General features: G+C 41.4%; 1 protein-coding gene across 1 annotated transcript in view; it reads left to right on the top strand.

Annotated features, from left to right (window-relative positions):
• LOC130142043 (CDC42 small effector protein 2-like) overlaps positions 1–18261 on the top strand; it is a 60865-nt gene that overhangs the window by 29348 nt on the left and 13256 nt on the right. The window lies entirely within an intron of this gene.

Below are 18261 nucleotides of genomic sequence, written 5' to 3'. Positions count from 1 at the left end.
ATGAGTCAGCAGAGTGCTGTGGCAGCCAAGAGGGCAAACCGCATCCTGGGGTGCATCAAACACAGTATAAAGAGCCAGTCAAAAGAGGTGATTATCCTGCTGCATTTACATTGGTGTGGCCTCACCTTGAGTATTGTGTTCAGTTCTGGGCCCCACAATTTAAGAAGGATGTGAAGATACTTGAATGCATCCAGAGGAGGGCAAAAAACCTGGTGAAAGGGCTGGAAGGCATGTCCTATGAGGAGTGGCTAAGGACTTAGTGTTACCGAAATCTCGGAATGAAGAACTTATCGACACCAATGTGATGTAGATAAGCAGACACTTCTTTATTGACGGCCGGGTGCGTGAGCGAGTCCTCTCACGATCAACGCACACCAAGTCTCAAAATCAGACACCATATATAGAACGTATTCATGCATATTCATTAAGTATTCATGCATAATCATAATATTTCCCGTAAATCATTAACATACTCTCCTCCTATATCCGATTCTGCGCAGTAAAGCTTAGAAAGGTCTAGAAATGGGTCTGGGGTACGATTTGGGTAGGTGGTATATGAGTCGGTGGTCGCGATCTCCCCCTGCCGGAATTACCTTTTACTAAAGTTCACGATTTCTTGGCAGGTAACTACAAGCTGTTCCAGTCTACCCTCCCCGGTTTCCATTCATCTTATATTCTGACATTTCAATACACCTTCTACATACAGAAGACTGGTCAAATACAAAGAAACCTTTCAAACCCTAAAGTTAATACCTAGGTTTTAACAAGGGTTCTATCCCATTCTTCTAGCCTTGGTACAGGATGTACAGAAGATCTCATAGCAGCTTTTACTGTGCAACTATAAGTTTCATTAAAAATATTTCTTATCCTTCTATATTTCAATTTTATAAAATAATTTTATAAAATCAAATAAAGTCAATCAATCTTAACTTATTAACAAATCGATAACATTTCCCCCCTTTGAAAGTGTTGAAAATCATTATTTCAATACTTTCACATTATTCATATATCTTTTGTTTCAACATAATTTGGTGATGGACTATACCTTGGTGGAATAGTTGGTACTTCTCTCATAATCATACGATTGACTGCAATTCTATTGGTAAACTGTTTCTTCAAACATGCATATACTAGCATGATCATCAAAAAGACAATTAGTAACAGAAACAAAGTTTTAATTATAGATTGTATCCAAGAGCTCAAATTCCATCCTAATTTGTTAAAAACTTTCCCTAACCAGTCTTCTGACATATCTTCTTGAATTGATTCTGTTTCTTTTTCAGTTTTATCTAATAAATCCAAATCATGTTCCACATCTTGTGTAACATTTGGAATGTGGATACAACAGTGGTCCAGCTTATCCTTGAGATATCCACATACTCCATGTTCTTTAAGTAGGAGCATATCTAATGCCATTCTATTTTGTAAAGTCATTCTGGTGGTTGCCTGCAATTGTATATTCAATTCCTTAAACCCCTTTTTGGTAACGTTTGCTAATTTTTCCACTTGACCAGTTAACTGATAGAGCCATGCTCTGTTTCTATATGAAGCTATAGGATTTAAAAGTGATTCAAGTGCCCAGCCAATTTTCACTCCTGTAGATGGTTCATTCCAAATATCATCATTTATCTCAGATCTCTTTATTCGTTTCAATTCTAAATTCTCTAAGGATCCTCTAAATGGTGATTTCTTCCAAACTGGACACAATGTTGGCATGCCTAAAGTAATTTGTTTCACCTTACCATCTAATGGTAAATGTGTGGTCCAGGTTCCATCACTTAATGCCCAAACTAAATGTCCTGGACTTCGAATAGTAGTTTTTCTGCAACTAAACAAAGTTCCTTTTCTAACTGTAAAAGTGCTGGTTAAATTGAGAGTATTCTTAAGACCTCGACAGAAACAACCATATTTTAAGGCAGCGGCCAACGGAGGAATTACTTGGATTACTAAGTCTGCATTACTGCAATCATACACTTTTTCACATTTCCACCATGGCACTATTTTATTTTCCTTCTCTCCCGATGAAGTTGATCTATCATTAACCCAGGGTAATACTGAAAAAACCTTTCCATCCCAGGTAAAACACCAAGAAGTTCCTGCCATATACTGAAAATGGGAAGATATGGACATAGACCATATAGAGTCCCATTGTTCTACTAATTGGGTACCTTGGCCAGTTTTGTTACACTTCCATTCCATGACACTTCTACTCACATTGGTTTTAAATTGTTCATCATAGGAACACCATCCTAACTAGGGATTTGGACCCCCAGGAAGAAGAACTCGAGCTATGGCACTAGGTCGGGATCCTGTTATAAAATCATAATTCAATAGTTTTTTACAATCTGTTTCTTTACCTGGCGACTTCCACTGTTTTCTAATAACCTTTACTTGTTCATACCATTGAGTTACTGGCCTTTGTTCACAATAGGTGGTCTCATTTTTATGTTCCAGATTGGTCAGATTCATAGTTAAAATTCCCCATGGAATAGATTCACCTACTGCCCTCGGTATTGGCAAACAAGCAGTGATCTGCGTGACATTTTGTAAATTGGCAAATTCTTTAGTCAATCCTACCATCATATTTTCCTCAGCCATTTGTTTGGGAATGTCAATCACTTGTTCTGTTTCTACTTGTCTTTTGTTCCTGTCCACCAAGTCAGCCCATGATCCCACCAACACTACCGACCAAAATAAAATCCAATATAAAAATTAGACATGTTTCAGTGTCAATTTTAAAGTCTCTGGGTCACGATTGACAATCTTCCATGGAGTAGGTGCTTTCTTCACTCGAGTATAATGTATCCAAGCATCTGATTCTGCTATCTTGATAGCTGTAAAAGAGGTTAACAGTACTTGGAAAGGTCTTTTCCAACGTTCCTGCAAAATTTCGGAGGTCCAGGTCTTCACATAGACATAGTCTCCTGGTTGGAAATCATGCACTGAATTTTCCTGGAATAAAGGTCTATTCCAAATTACTGCACTCCAAATTGCAGCCAAAGTTTTCCTTAGAAAAAGCAAATAGTTATACACATCTTGTTTTCCTTTTACATGTATGTTTAGATTTGGTTCTGGAGACTCATATGTTTTTCCATATAATAATTCATAAGGACTGACTGAGGTTCCACTCTTTGGCTGTACCCTGATTCATAATAATGCCAATGGAAGTGCCTGAGGCCACTTTAGACTGGTTTCTTGACAAATTTTACTTATTTGTCGTTTCAAAGTTTGATTCATCCTTTCCGCTTTCCCACTAGATTGTGGTCTCCAAGACGCATGTAAGTCCCAATTAATACCCAATACTTTGCTAACACTTTGGACTACTTCAGCAACAAAGTGTGGACCTCTGTCAGAGGAAATTCCAATAGGAACTCCAAATCTCGGAATTATTTCTTGTAATAACCACTTCACAACCTCTTTTTGCTTGTGTGGTGCGACAGGGAAGGGCTTCTGGCCATCCTGTAAAAGTATCAACCCCTACCAGGATGTACTGGTACCCATTTTGTCTAGGCAGCTCTGAAAAATCTACTTGCCAATAATCTCCAGGTTCTGTACCAGATTTCAGTCTACCCATTTGAACCTTTTTCTTAATCACTGGATTATTTTTCAAACATACCTCACACTTTGCAGTTACTATTTTAGCTATTCCCAACATGTGGATAACTGGCTAGCTGAAAAGGGTCACATAGACATAGTCCAGCTGGCTGGACAAAAATGCACATCGCTCTCAGCTTATCTGAAGTAAAGCAAAATACACTGTCTTTGGCTGTCCTTGTTACACAATAACAGGAAGATTTTGGTGGGAAAAGAATGTTGCAGGTGGGAACAGAAAACTACAGAAGAGAAACTAGGGGTGGGCTTGGTATTTAGGCAACTAACCAATAATGAGCTTAACTTTTGTAATATGTATGAGCTAATTATAAGAAGGCATAAAAGGTGACTGTAAGAGACAATAAAGGAAGTCTGCTGATCACTCATATTGAGCGACTGTGTCTTCCCTCCGTCGCAACACCAACATCTTAACTGATATTACTTGCTTTCGTAAAGATGTTACTAAGGCTTCTGCCCCCCAGTGACATTCTTGGTGTCTCATTTGAATTATCTCTCTCATCAAAAGAGGTGGAATTACTACCTGTCCATTAGGAGTTACCCACCATCCAGCTAAGTTTTTCTTAGCATTTAATAACTGACCCGATTTGTCATCTTCCTCTGAATATCTCGTTTTTTCCCTAGGAAGGGTTACTGTTTTAGAAGGAATTATTGCCATTTGCAATGCTTGTTTCTTTGCTACCTTTTTTTTTTTGCTGTTTTATCAGCTAAATTATTCCCAGCTATTATTTTTGTATTCCCAATCTGGTGTGCTTTACAGTGCATGATTGCTACTTGGTCTGGCTTTTGAACTGCTTGCAATAATCGTAAAATTACTGTTTGATGCTTAATGTTTGATCCTTGAGAGGACAATAACCCCCTCTCTTTCCACAAAGCTCCATGGACATACACTACCCCAAAGGCATATTTTGAATCAGTCCAGATATTTACTTTCTTGTCTTTGCTTAGTTCTAAGGCTCGAATTAAAGCGAGGAGTTCCGCTTTTTGGGCTGATGTGGTACTCGCCAATGCTCCTGCTTCTATAACTGTAGTCTCTGTTGTTACCGCATATCCAACGTATCGGACTCCTTGTTCCATAAAGCTGCTTCCATCAGTATACAATTCCCAGTCTGATCGCTCCAATGGTACATCCTTCAAGTCTTCATGACTGGAGTAAACATACTCGATGGTAGCCAAGCAGTCATGTTCCAGTTGTCCTTCTTCCTGTATGGAACTTAAAAACACTGCAGGATTTACCAGGTTAGTTGTCTTTAGAATCACATCATCTTGTTCAGTCAGTACTACCTGGTACTTCATCATTTGGCTCGGAGACAGCCAGTGTCCCCCCTTTTGTTCTAAAACAGTTATCACCATGTGTGGGACTTAGACTGTTATTGTTCTTCCCAAAGTCAATTTCCGAGCTTCTTGTATGAGCATCACTGTTGCTGTCACTGCTCGAAGGCAGTTTGGCCACCCTTTACTCACTGTGTCCAGTTGTTTAGAGAAATACCCGACTGGTCATTTCCAGCTTCCTATCTTCTGAGTTAACACTCCCAGTGCAAGGTGTTGCCTTTCATGAACAAACAACTGAAAATCTTTGGTTAAATCCAAAAGTCCCAAAGCAGGTGCAGACATTAAGGCATGTTTTAACTCTACAAAAGCCTTTGCTGTTGTGTGCCCCATACAAAGGGAGAATTCTTTTGGGCCTCATACAGCGGTTTAGCTATTAGCCCATAGTTCATGATCCAAAGGCGACACCACCCAGTCATTCCCAAAAATGCTCTGAGTTCATGAATATTTCTCGGCTCAGGTATACCACAAATAGCTTCTTTGCGATTTTTTCCTAATTGTCGTTGTCCTTTTGAAATCTCAAAGCCGAGATATATCACAGTCTGGTAGGCTATTTGGGCTTTCTTCCTGGATACCTTATACCTATTTAGTCCCAGGAAATTCAAGAGGTCGATAGTCACCTGTATACAAGTAAATCTTTCTTCTGTAGCAATCAGTATGTCATCCACATATTGTAAGAGTAAATGTCCAGGCCTTGATATATCCTGTTTCCAGATTTCAAGTTCCTTTGCTAACCGATTTCCAAAAATAGTTGGACTGTTTTTAAATCCTTGGGGTAATCTAGTCGATGTCAGCTGCATCCTTTGCCCGGTTTGAGGATTTTCCCATTCAAAAGCAAACAGTTTTCTACTTTCCTTTCCCAAAGGTATACAAAAGAAAGCATCTTTTAAATCAAGCACTGTAAACCACTGATAAGTCTCCCTTAACGCTGTTAACAGTGTATAAGGGTTTGCTACTACAGGATAAATATCCTTAACTATTTGATTTACTGCTCTCAAGTCTTGCACCAGCCTATATTCACCCGAGGGTTTTCTGACTGGTAAAATAGGAGTATTATACTCAGATTCACATTCTTCCAAAATTTTATACTCCAAAAATTTATCAATCAATTTCTTCAATTCCTGTCTCACTTCTGGTTTGATTGGATATTGTTTAATTCTCACTGTTCCTGCGCCTTCCTTCAAATCTATTTTAACAGGTTCTGCTAGTTTTGATTTACCAGGAATATTTGTTTCCCATACAGTAGGGATCACTGCCAAATCCACCTCCGGTGGAATTTCTTGTTCCTTTACTTTTGCTTGTATCATCAGGATTTCTCCCGTTTTTGACTCAGGTATTTTCAAGAAAAGTTCTCCTTCGTCAAAAACAATTTGTGCATTTAATTTGGATAACAAATCTCTTCCTAAGAAGGGTATCGGACATTCTGGTACATACAAAAATTCATGTGTAATTATCTTATTTCCAAATTTCAAATCCAGGGGTTGCAGGAATGGCCTGTTTTTGTTCCAATTTTTCCTTTACAGGTATTTAATAAAAAAAATGTCGCTCCTGTATCCACTCCCAATCTCACAATTTGAACAACATTTTTTTTTTCCACTTTCTTATTATCAGAAGTTATAGCCATTACCAAATTATCTCTAATAGTTAGCTCTCAGAGTTGTTGCGCTTGTTCTCAGAGTTCCATTATGTAACACCTTACTTGCTGTATGTGTTCCTTGTTGTTTATCATCTCTGGGGCCTGGGCTAAGGTTATCATTGTGTTGTACTTTGTAACACTGGCTTATGATATGATATGATAGAATTGCTGGTTGTGAAACTAATCTGGTCTGTGTACTCAGCATTGCCATCACCTCTGTACTTCAGGAGTCATCTAATGGGGACTATTAAAAATTACACTTTTTGCCTTTTTTCCTTGGAGAGCCAACCTATGGAGGAGAGATCTGTCTCTTCTCCTCCAGGCCAATCACAGAAGTGTTTGAGAATTTTGAAAATTTTTAATGTCCTTAGGATGTTGAAACCAGCATGATCCTATTGCTAGGAAGTAGCATGTTGCTGAATGTCTTCAGATCTTGTTTAGGGTTAAGCAACTACTTGCAGCTATTCCAAACCCTGTGACAAGCACTGAGGCTACTCAGACTCCAGCAACTCCTTCTCTGGAAACATTCTGCAACCTGCTCTAGGAGAACCTGCTTTAGCAGGGGGTTGGACTAGATGATCTCCAGAGGTCGCTTCCAACCCTGACCATTCTATGATTCTGTGACAGGCACTGCAGCTGTTGAAACCCTGGCGATGGGTGATGCAGCTGAACCAGAGGACCAACCTGCGTCAATATCAGTCGCCCCTATACACAAGAAGGAATGGACATGAAGACATCTAATTTAGTAAAGGAGGACGAAGCAGGACCATCACAGGAACAGGAGGAAGAGTCAGAACAAGAGGTAACCACTCGATCCCTATCCCTGAGTGAGCTGTGGGATATGCAGAAAGATTTCAGCCATCATCCAGGTGAGCACATTATCACCTGGATGCTCTGATACTGGGATAATAGAGCTAATAGTTTGGAATTGGAGGGTAGGGAAGCCAAGCAGCTGGGATCACTTTCTAGGGAAGGGGACATTGACAAGGCAATTGGAAGAAGGACACAAGTCCTCAGCCTCTGGAGGCGACTGCTGTCAAGCATGAAGGAAAGGTATCCCTTCAAGGAAGATGTTAGATGTCACCCAGGCAAGTGGACTGCAATAGAGAAGGGTATCCAGTACCTGAGGGAATTAGCCATGCTAGAGATGATTTATTATGACCCGAACAACATGCAGTGACCCACAGATCCAGACGAAGTCCAGTGCACACGACCCATGTGGTGGAAATTTGTACGGAGTGTACCATCATTATATGCCAACTCATTGGCAGTAACGAGCTGGAGAGACAAAGCAGCACTGATGGTGGATGAAGTGGCTCGCAAACTCCAAGAATACAAATATAATATCTCTACCTCCCTCATCTCAGCTGTGGAGAAACTGGTCCAACAGCTCAATGAGGATAGTTCCTATTCCCCACCTGTACGGACCCGCATCTTCAGGTATTAACAATAGGTGTACTTTTGCTCAAGAGAGAATATATAGAAGGTACACATCACAGGGTACCCTGTGGTTTTATCTGTGGTACTATGGAGAGAACATGAGGAAGTGGGATGGAAAACCCATCTTGACCCTAGAGGCGCGGGTATGTAAATTGCAAGGAAAATACCTGGCTCCAGGCCTGGTGTCACTGGCTGAATTTTGGGTTTTTTGATCATGGGTCAGTTTCCACAGCACCAGGCCTGCTGGCAACAGATGGGGTTCACCTGTCTCAAAGGGAGAAAAGGATTATAGGTCAGGAGATAGCAGGGCTCATTTGAGAGCGCTTTAAACTAGATTCAAAGGAGGAAGGGAATAAAACCAGGCTCACTAGAGATGAGCCTGGCGGTGGCATGCCTGTGTTGGAGGCAAGATTGATAGCACAAGTGAAGTGCATCTACACCAATGCCCAAAGTATGAACAACAAACAGGAGAAGCTGGCAGCCATTGTGCAGCAGGAAAACTATGACATAGTCGCCATCACAGAAATATGGTGGGATGACTCACGTGACTGGAGTGTTGCAATGGATGGCTACAAACTCTTCAGAAGGGATAGGCTAGGAAGGAGAGGTGGTGGGGTAGCTCTGTATGTTAGAGAGTGTTTCAACTGCCTAGAGCTTAATGATGGTAACAACAAGGTCAAATGTTTATGTGTAAGGATCAGGGGGAAGGCCAGCAAGATGGATATCCTGGTGGGAGCCTATTATAGACCATCCAACTAGGATAAAGAGGCAGATGAATCATTCTAGAAGCAGCTAGGAGGAGTCTCACAATCACTAGCCCTTGTTCTCGTGGGGGACTTCAACTTACCAGATGTCTGCTTAAATACAACACAGCAGAGAGGAAACAGTCTAGGAGGTTCCTGGAGTGTGTGGAAGAGACCTTCCTGAAACAGCAGGTGAGTGAGCCAACGAGGGGACATGCCCCACTGAACCTGCTGTTTACAGAGAAGGACTGGTGGGTGATGTGGTGGTCAGAGGCTGTCTGGGCACAGTGATCACGAGACGATAGAGTTTTTGATTCTCAGAGAAGTAAGGAGGGGAGTCAGCAGAACTGTTGCCTTGGACTTCAGGAGGGTAGACTTTGGTCTGTTTAGAATCCTGGCCAACAGAGTCCCTTGGAAGACAGTCCTGAAGAGCCAAGGGGTCCAGGAAGGCTGGACATTCTTCAAGAAGGAAGACTTAAAGGCACAGGAGAAGGGCATCCCCATGTGATGAAAGACGAGCCAGCAGGGAAGACTGACTGGCATGGCTGAACAGAGAGGGTTTACTGGAACTCAGGGAAAAAAGGAGAGTTTGCCATCTTTGGAAGAAGGGGCAGGCAACTCTGCAGGACTATAAGGATGTCATGAGGTTATGCAGGGACAAAATTAGAAAGACAAAAGCCCAGCTAGTACACAAGCTGGCCACTGTTGTAAAAAGATAACAAAACATATGTTTACAAATACATTAGAAACAACTGGAGGACCAAGGATAATCTGCATCGTTTATTGCATGCAGAGGGGGACATTGCCACAAAGGATGAGGAAACGGCTGAGGGACTTAATGACTTCTTTGTCTCAGTCTTTAATAGTAACACCAGTTACCCTCAGGGTACTCAGCTCCCTGAGCTGGAAGACAGGGACGAGGAGCAGAATGAAGTCCCCATAGTCCAGGAGGAAACGGTTAGTGACCTGCTGCTCCACCTGGACACACACAATTCTATGGGGCCAGATGGGATCCCCCTGAGGGTACCGAGGGAGCTGGCAGAAGAGATCGCCAAGCCGTTCTCCATCATTTATCGACAGTCCTGGCTAACCAAGGAGGACCCAGAGGACTGGAGATTAGCCAATGTTGCGCCCATCTACAAGAAGGGCAGGAAGGAGGATCCGGGAAACTACAGGCGTGTCAGCCTGACCTCAGTGCTAGAGAAGGTTATGGAGCAGATCATCCTGAGTGCCATCATGTGGCATGTGCAGGACAACCGGGACATCAGGCCCAGCCAGCATAGATTTATGAAAGGCAAATAAATGTGACCCAGTTTCACCTCATATGCTGCTGGGATACCCAATTCTACAATGTAATAGCATGGATACCTTGGTTTCGATAATCTGCATTCCTTTTAAGGGTTGATTTAATGGCTTTTTTAAAGTAGTCTTAAAATTAAGGGAAACACTTATACAAGACTGGAAAATGAATCTCAGGAAGTTAGTTTTACTGTGCATCAGTTAAGGTGCCAAAGCATGATTTATATTTTTTTTCCTGATTATGTATCAATGTTGTTTGCTAAAATACAAAATATGTTTCTCATTATTTTATTGAGAAAGGAATATTGTAAAGCAGAGGTATTATGCCTCAATAAATGTAACTTTCTGGCTTTTCTGCATGTGTGTGTCTGTGGCAGGCTTACAAATTTTGTATTGAAATGTCTTAGCAATCTGTTATTTTGGCTTTTCTGTTATAAAGAGTAATAGAGATATTGCAGGGTGAGCAGAAATGATGACAGAATGCTACAGATAATTAGACAGAATGAAAGACAAAGAACTGTCAAAAAATAAAGATGCATCTGTCTTGGTTTCAGCTGGGATGGAGTTAATTTTCTTCTTAGTAGCTGGTACAACATTGTATTTTGGATTTAGTATGAGAATAATATTGATAGCACACTGAGGTTTTAGTTGTTGCTAAGTAGTGTTTATACTAAGTCAAGGAATTTTCAGTTTCCCATGCTCTGTCAGTGAGCAGGTGCACAAAGAGCTGGGAAGGAGCATAGCCAGGACAACTGACCTGAACTAGCCAAAGGGATATTCCATACCATAGAACAGGTGTCCTCAAACTACGGCCTGCGGGCCGGATACGGCCCCCCAGGGTCCTCAATCTGGCCCCCGGTATTTACAGAAGGTCTCCCCTCAGCCTCCTTTTCTCCAGGCTAAACAACCCCATTTCCCTCAGCTGCTCCTCATAGAACTTCTTCTCTAGACCTTTCACCAGCTTCATTGCCCTTCTTTGGACATGCTCCAGCACCTCAATGTCTTTCTTGTAGTGATGGGCCCCAAAGTGAATACAATATTTGACGTGCAGCCTCACCAGTGCTGAGTGCAGAGGGACAATCACTTCCCTAGTCCTGCTGGTCACACTATTTCTGACACAAGCATTATATTTTAAGGTTAATTTATGGTAAATTACCAAATGGAGTTTGGGGCATGGACGAAGACTAACTGGAATTTATTTCAGCTGGGCTTATCAGCTTGGGCAAATGACTTGCAAGTGTAGAATAGGCACAAATGATACACTGAGGGAAATTAGCATAGCTGTGCTATTAATTTATTCTAAAGCAAAAGATGAATGTGCTGCTTTTGTACTCCTTTCAGTTTAAATATACTAAATTTATTGAAGTACCAATCTATGTGTCACTTCCTATTGTTTACAGAATAACAGTGCTGCATATATTCTTTAAGGTATAGGGTCTCAGAAAATACAACTTCAGAATAATAATGTTTGTAGTCCCATCTGTAAAAGTTTTGTTGCCTTTCTAAGTATACTCCCCCAGTCTTGTTATAACCTCCTAAAACAGGTGACTTCTTACAGTGTTCTCCATATCCAGTCACCTACACTAGTCAGTCTTTTTAGTTCTCTGAATGAGTCTGTGTTTTCACTAAGGAGTAGCACATCTTAACAGGAGCAGTTTTGTAGAGTAAAACAGTTGGTGTTGAGGAACCAAGGTGAACTTTAGATGTGTTTCAGGGTTTAATTCAGACTGGCTCATCTAGTCCTCTGGCCTCAATGTCCATTAGAAATTGGAGTGTATCAGCTAGGAGAGTGTCTTCCAGTTCAGCTTCATACAAAAGAAATGCAGTTTATGCACTCTAAGATTGCCCTGAAAATCAAACTGAAGCATGATAGACAGGGACTGGCAAAGTCCCTTCAAAAACATGCTTCTGATCCAAGCTAAAACACTGATGTAAATGCAAACTGAGTGCTCCTGCAACCTAAAAGCATCAGTTTTATTTGCTTTTAGAGTGAACTGCTTTGGGGTCTTTGTTTAGCAGAGCATTTAAATATTGTTCCATTGCTTTAAAGAGTGGGCACATGCTAAGATGTAACTGGCTTAGATGGCCACTGATTAGAAACTTGCTTAAGATAAGAATCAAGGTTCGATGGTGATTCAAACTAGTGGTTACTGGTTCGTTCACTAGTTTATGAGTGGAGAATTATTTAGGCATTCACAAAATCCAGCATTTTAATGCTGTTACTGCTATAACAGCATTCTTAGCAACAAGTAAAGAAGAAAATAAGTTGAGTTGCTCAAAGAAAGAGTTTAGTTCTCTGCATATCAAAACCCCAGCATTTCAAAACTCCATTAAAACCAACAGATCATGGAAGTAGTATTTGTACACACAAATGCCTTTGGCTTTCTATTATTCTACAAAAAAAAGGAAATCTAAATTAAACTTCTACAAAAATGAAACAATTTAAAGTATTTTAATTGAGGGAGTTCTGTTTTCCAGTAGCATGTGACTTTCCAGAGATTCTTCCCACTTTAGAATGAGGACTACAACACAGACAAACTATCCCAGCATTTTACATTATTATATTATGTAAATATAGTAACTATGTATTTGAAGTAATCATTACGCCTGGTGAAGATGCTTCTAATACTGAACATTTTAAATTAGGAGTTTTCATCCAGTGTAAACAAACTGAGTAAAAGATGTCTCCACTCAAGTTAGTCACATATGTTTTGCTATTTTATATCATGCATAAATTAAGAATTAGTTAGCTTTATATATGTAAGTTTGACTTCTAGATTGAAATATTAATGTGTTGGGACATGGCAAGAGATTCTTTTGTAACTATTTGTCTCTATGAAATATATCAGTTTTCTGTATTTGAGTCATCTAAATTTCCATGAATGCTTTCTCTTTGAAAGCCCTTAAAAACGACATGACAATGTTTTCATAGCTATGGTTATTTCATTTGGTTGATCCTGTCAAATTAGTTTGGTATAGAGAATTCACTAATAGTTTATGTATAGAACAGGTCATTTTGTTTTGCTATTCCTCCGTAAGCAGTTTTGCTTCCCCCCACCCCATGGCTGTTAAATACTGATGCAATAAGGAGTTTAAACCTGCTTTTAGCAACAGTGAAAAGGTACAGGAAAGGATTAAAAGTGGTTTTTATTTGCTGGCTAAGCTCCATAATGTATTCTTATAGCTGCAGGCTCTGATTCATAAAGATTCATTTGTGGCTGTGTTTCAATAGCAGTGAGTCCACTGATGAGGCATGTACATTCCTGTGTGAGTCTGGGTGTTCTTAAGATCTAATGGCTGACTAGAAATGGACATTGAACAGACTTTAAGAGGATGAGAAGCTTTTAATTCATCTTAAGTAGTTTTGTAGCTATTAAACTGCATTTTGTTTAACATACTGTAAATTGAAATATCCATATTATGCTCCATGACTGTTCTCATCTTTTAAATACAGGATACTGGCTTGTAGTGGTTGCAGGCTGCGTGGTTCACTCTATTCAAGCTTTCTGGCCTAAAAGATGATAGTATTTTCCATTGTATCCTTTAGATGCTCAGCTAGAAGCAGGACACCAAAGCAACTTTTAACTAGAGGAAGTCCTTACTGACTAATGCAGTTGCATTCCCAAACAAAACATGTATGGATGTACTAGAAATGTTGCAAAGGGAGTTTCAAATTAGATTTAAAGAGCTTTGTCTCCATGAACAGGACATGCAGCTTTTCTGGAACCCATTTTCTGTTGACATTGAAACTGTTGATCCAATTTACCAAATGGAATTGGCCGAGCTACAGACTTGTGACTCGCTGAAAGATGCATTCAAATCAAGCAGCCTTACTAATTTCTATGTGTCTCTCCCCTCAGAGACATATCATAATCTCAGGAACCATGCACTCCAAATTGCAACCATCTTTGGCAGCACCTATGTCTGTGAGCAGACTTTTTCCCAAATGAAACATCTGAAATCTCCAGTCAGATCCAGACTAACTGATGAACACTTGCATCACTTGCTACGACTGGCAGTGACAAATATGGAACCTAACATTGACCATCTCATTAGCCAAAAGCAGGCCCATAGTTCACATTGAAATATTATTTGGTTTTGTTGCTTACAATTGTTCTTCATTTAAAATATTGCATTCTTTTCCTTGTTTTTTGTGCACTACTACAAATATAATATGTGTGGTGACGCAAGTTGAGGCAGACTGAAAAGAAACACTATGTCTGCATGGATGGGTTCGGAAAAAATGGCCTTTATTGTTTATACAAACTATTTATGTATCTTAGACAGTGCAGGTGTTAGACCCTGATAGGTTTTTGTGTCCTCCTTCTTTCTTGCTATTTGCTGTTGCTGTAGGTGCCCGTATGCTGCGGTTCTAAGTTCCGGTTCTTCACATCCTGTTTACAGACCCGACAATCTGTGGCTGTCTTAAAGGTACACGGCTAAGTCTTTGAAGTCAACTAACTTATCTGCAGACCCACTGCAGACCCCAACAACTCCCCCTTTTTGTTTTTTGACCAGCTAGTACCAGGTTTGTCATGTTCTGCAGGGCCCTTGCAAACATGACGGCAAGCAAACAATATTGCCAATTGAGTGAATGGATGCCAAAAAGGCTGACATTTTCTCAGATTTTGGTAACATGTTGCTGCAATGGGGCGCCTAAAATACATGCAGCACATACCATCCAAATCCTCACAGCCATGTTCTTGAGCCAACAACAAAACCCAATAGTTGCTCTGTTTTGTATATAATGGTGGCAAATTTGACTCACATTCTTAACTACCTAACAAACAAGGTATCGACATTCAAAGTGCAAACAATATTGACTTCTTTTGGGCTAACATTATACAGAGGTAATCAATTATCGAAAATATCAAGACTTTCAGTAAGATTCTTCATTCCCCGCATACATTCACTTTTTTGCAACAATGTCTGCAAGTCAGTTTCAAGGAAGGGCACACCAAACAAGAACTGATTCAGTAAGGAGGCCACACATTGGTTGTTGGGTTGACTGGCGGCAGCAGTGCTCCCACGGTCTGGCATGCTAAGCTCAAGCCACACACAGCGAGCAGGTATCCATCGTGGACCTTCATCTGTAGAAACACAAGCATAACCTCTCCTCCAAGTTAACAATTCATGCGGTCCCGACCAATGCCCGGTACGAGGGTCTTTCATGCGTACTAAGACACCTTCATGCTTTCTGTAATCGTGCCTCTGGGGTCATTCCCTTCATTCCCCCTTTTTGGGTGTTGGGGTTTTTTTGTGGGTTTTTTTGTTTGTTTGTTTTTAGGTTTTTTTGGGGTTGTTTTTTTTTTTAGTTAGTGCCACTTTATTAATAGACTCACACCAATGTGTACCCCCAGCTAAAAATACACACACTACGCAGACTTTGTTATTTAAAAGGTGATAGGTTAAAACTACTTGTTCACACACTTCCATCTCATCCTAGTTTCTTCTCATACTCCCTTAAAGTTATTTAACTCTTTGCTGCAGGATCTCAGCTGCACATCATTCAAAGCAAGGGCAAAACTGCACATTATCAATGTCAAAACAACCCACTGTCTCTGTTCCGTACAATTCTACAATTCCTTATTCCTTTTTTTTTAAAAAAAAAAAGAGTAAAATACATTTCAACCACTGTAATACAGTAGAGTATAGACAGCTTTTCTGCGTGACAGAACAGTCACCCTGTACTGAGAAACAGTTTTTTGCAAGGCCTGTACTACTTTCCAAGCAAATGGTGTGTGAACGTGAGGATTACCAGCAGCTGCATCTCCCAATACAATAGGACATGCGTGCGGTGCATCGGTGGAAGGAGTAGGAAGATCAAGGAGCGGTCCGCCTATCTGTTCCACTAAATCCCAGTTTCCGTCTCTTAATACCCCATCTCTTACAGCCTGCCAAAATCGCCGAGTGTCACGCGTCATTACTGTACCACTGGAAACTGGATTTTTACCACCTCCACCTTCTTCATTGCCTGTGACTGATAAAGTTGGCGTAGCTGGACCCGAATCCGGGTTTTCGGCATTTCCATCCTGCGCAGGCAGGGCCGGAGCTGAGGGGGCGGGCGGGGGGGGCCGGAGCAGAGGGGGGAAGGCGTGCGGGCTGGGGGGAGTCAGGGGGGCCTGGATCGGTCCACCGAGGTTTCTGCTTGCTGTCCTCGTCCTCGGAATCGGTATCAAGTATAAGTCGATGCAGTTGGAGAGATTTAGGGGATTCGGGGCATTGGGGAGTGGCGTCTGGTAAGGGACACAGTCTCTCCCCCTCCCCCACCCCCTCATCCTCTTGTCTGTGTTCTGGAGGGGGATACAGGGGAGGTTTGAACGATGTACCCTCATTCGCATTTTACTGACTTTTTAAGTCCCCACTTGCTTCTTGCGGAGTTTGAAAGTCCCCACTCGCATTTTGCCGACTTTTTAAGCTCCCACTCGCGTCTTGTGGACTCTGCAAGTCTCCACTCGCATTTTGTAGATTTGGCAAGCCCCCAGTCGCATTTTGCTGATATTTCAAGCCCCCATTTGCATTTTGCTGATTTTGCAAGCCCCCATTTGCATCTTGCGGATTTTTGAAGCCCCCTACAACATGTCTAAGCAGTCCCCATGTAGGCAAAAACCCGGACGCCTCTTTGTCCCCTTTTTCCAGAGCTTCTGACAGTGTTGATCCTAAATTGTCCCAGGTCCACACACTAAGAGCAGTCACGGGGGACATTTCCACTCCATGTGTTTTGGCCCACAATAATATATCTTTTAACCGAAGCCCATCTAAAGTAATTCCACGCTTCTCTAATACTAATTTCCACGTTGATAGCACCATGGTATCTTCTTTAGATAACTTAGTCCCCATGCTGTCCCTGGTGGCTCACCTTACCGGTGTCAGTTCTCCCGCGATCTTGCAGCCACTTGCTGCGCTACTCCGCTTCACCAGGCTCCGCCTCCCCAGCAACCCGCTGGTCACAGTCTCAGGATCGCTCCTGACACCCCTTACCGGGGTTGCATCGGCACAGTCTCAGGGTCTCTTTTTGATACCTTTTACTGGGATCATATAGGCACGTCGGGGTCACCAAATGTGGTAACGCAAGTCGAGGCAGACTTAAAAGAAACACTATGTCTGCGTGGCTGAGTTCGGACAAAACGGCCTTTATTGTTTATACAAACTATTTATATATCTTAGACAGTGCAGGTGTTAGACCCTGATAGGTTTTTGTGTCCTTCTTCTTGCTTGCTATTTGCTGTTGCTGTAGGTGCCCGTATGCTGCGGTTCTAAGTTCCGGTTCTTCACACCCTGTTTACAGACCTGACAATTTGTGGCTGTCTTAAAGGTACACGGCTAAGTCTTTGAAGTCAACTAACTTGTCTGCAGACCCACTGCAGACCCCAACAAATATGTACAGTGTGCATAGGAATTCGTTCATTTTTTTCCAAACTATATTCCGGCCCCCGACAGTGTCTGAGGGACAGTGAACCAGCCCCCTGTTTAAAAACTTTGAGGACCCCTGCTCTAGGGTATGGTCATTTTCAATGAGAAACTGTGACGACTAGCTACTTAACAGTGCAGGTTTATTAGTGCAAGAGATATACAGGTTTCTTTGATTGCCGGCGATAGTGACTGTTTGCAAAAAGGCACAATGCAAATAAAATGTTATAAAGTAAAAAATGTGTGAAAAAGTTACAAACAATACAGTCTGGCTACAAATATTAAAAAGTAACTCTAGAGATAGAAATATCTCTAGAGTCTCCCGAAAAAGTGCTTAGTTTAAGTCTCACCCAAGGCGTTCCAGTGGGGGGAGAAGCAAGGCTCAGCCCGTCGGCCAATCCCAGGAGTCAGTCTCAGTGGCATCTTTCCTTAAGTTGTTCTCAGTGGTGTCTTCCCCACTTGTTCCCCTCATTCATTCACTTTTTATGCTTCTCCTTTTTATGCTTCTCTTTACTCTCAGGTGGAGCTTGAGTGACTCTAGTCATACATTCCTTTATTATGATTGGTGTAAAGTTATCTCGCTTTCATTTAAAGATACAGTTCACTCTAAATTTCCTACACATGCTCCCCAAGCGGGGTATTCACTCTCTTTGGGGGGGCCATTTGAGTAGGAGGTAGGAGGTTGCGATCTCCCACTACCACAATTATTTTACCCTAGCATCCTTGAGTCTTGTCTCTTCAGCAGTTTTTCTTTTAGCAGTTAGCATGTCTTCGTCAGAAGGCTTTGAAGTGCTG

The sequence above is a fragment of the Falco biarmicus genome, chromosome W (genome assembly GCF_023638135.1).
Source record: "Falco biarmicus isolate bFalBia1 chromosome W, bFalBia1.pri, whole genome shotgun sequence".
Lineage (NCBI taxonomy): Eukaryota > Metazoa > Chordata > Aves > Falconiformes > Falconidae > Falco > Falco biarmicus.
Note: the sequence above shows the minus strand (reverse complement) of the source record. Positions and strands in the feature narration are given on the sequence as shown.